This window comes from Cucurbita maxima, unplaced genomic scaffold (genome assembly GCF_002738345.1).
Source record: "Cucurbita maxima cultivar Rimu unplaced genomic scaffold, Cmax_1.0 Cma_Scf00333, whole genome shotgun sequence".
NCBI classification, from domain to species: Eukaryota; Viridiplantae; Streptophyta; class Magnoliopsida; order Cucurbitales; family Cucurbitaceae; genus Cucurbita; species Cucurbita maxima.
In genome coordinates this window covers 39739-41583 of record NW_019272349.1, presented here as the reverse complement: position 1 = coordinate 41583, position 1845 = coordinate 39739, and positions in this window count along the sequence as shown.

Genomic DNA, 1845 nt, shown 5'->3' with positions numbered 1-1845 from the left:
AATCTTAAGATTCCTTCTAGATAAGGAATTACAAATCCGGAAATATTTTTTATAATTGATATAATGACTTTTTTGCCCTTTTCATTTATTTTTCCTTTCCAATCATTTTTAAAAGCCCTTTTAACTCCTTGAAATCACTTGGTACTCAATTGATTAAGTCCCTTGTTCTTGCTTAAAACTTTAATTTTTTTCTTTTTGTCCTTTGGGTCTTTCATGAGTGACTTATTCTTATGGGAGCTAATTTTCTTCATGTTTGGGGTGTTACATATACATACTCGTTACAAACACAAAATAAGAAACAGACTCAAAAGAATAACAAAAAATACTATTTTAAAAATAGAGGTTAGTCCATGGCCCGCACTCCAAAGTCTGCTCTCATCCACGACCAACTATTAGTTACTTGAAAAAAAAAATGATAAACATGGAGTGAGTAAAACTTAGTAAGTAGCCTACTAGTAGGTTCTTAATCGCGACCTTAAGCTAGAATATTACTTCTTGTTATGTTTTTAGGATCTTAGAACTAAGAGGTCATCGTGTCATGTATCATATACTGATCGTGAAAACCTTCCCCTAAAATAACCTTCAATTTTCTCCCCATGAAAACATGAGTGTTGTCGTCATAATCATGTAATCCTACTGGTAAATCGTGGTGCAGGACATCTCGTTTAGCTGATGGGAAAGCTCAATTCAATTGGGAGTGCTGTCTGTAGATCTAAAGATAGCTTGGATTCCTAGCATCAGTGAAGATCTAAAAGTCACGTGTTTGATCCACGTTCACGGAACCTAATTCAAGTTGACTAACTTGCATAACCTGAATATTCAATCTAAAATTAGTGATTATTTCTTTTTAAAATTTCCGAATTTTCATTTTCATTGTTACAGGGGAGAGAGTAATATTGAAGATTCGAAGGTCACGTGTTTATTCGACCTTGATCACACCTGATTCAAGTATTATAACTTACTATCTTATCTAAATTTAGAGATTATTTCTTTTTAAATTTCAATGAATTAGCGTAAATAATTTTACTGATGAATTGTCATTTTAATGTTAAGCATAGATAGCTCAATTCAATTGGGAGTGCTGTGTGTAGATCTAAAGATAGCTTGGATTCCTAATTCTTTATTTGACTATAAATGCTCGGTAAGACATTTAGTAAAATGACTCATTTTATTGCATGGAACAATAAAATTGATCTTCCTATAGAATTGTCAATACACTCTACTTTCAATGTTGCTAAGTTGAGTCCCTTTGATGTAGGTGATGATTTTTCTGATTCGAGGACGAATCCTGAAAAGGGGGATGATGATAAGAATCACGGTGTACATTCTACTTTCAATGTTACTGAGTTGAGTTCTTTTGATGTAGGTGATGATTGTTCTGAATCGAGGATGAATCCTTTTGAAGAGGGAGATGATGATAAGAATCACGGTGTTCCAACTGAACCTATTACACAACCCAAGGCCAAGAAGATTCAACAAGCATTCATACTTCATCTACAAAATTGGATAGGCTAGGTTCAACCGTCATTTCATGTGTTACAAGCTGATTCGTTTGAGTCAAGATCTTTTGGAGATTCAAAAGTTATTTGCACGGTTGAAGTAGCGGATGAAGTTGCAAGCATCATTTCATGAGTGGTTAGAAAAATTTATTTATTATTTTAGTTTCATAAAGTTTGTAATGCTCAAATTGACTTCGTCTTCTGTAGAGATTTAAAGGATTGAGATTAAATCACGGGCACTAACTTTTTTTGTGGGGAGACTATAAATACCCACAAATTATTATGTAAAAACATATTTGTGATCAATGAAATTGATCTCTTAAGTTGAGAGGTCCCCCCTTATAGA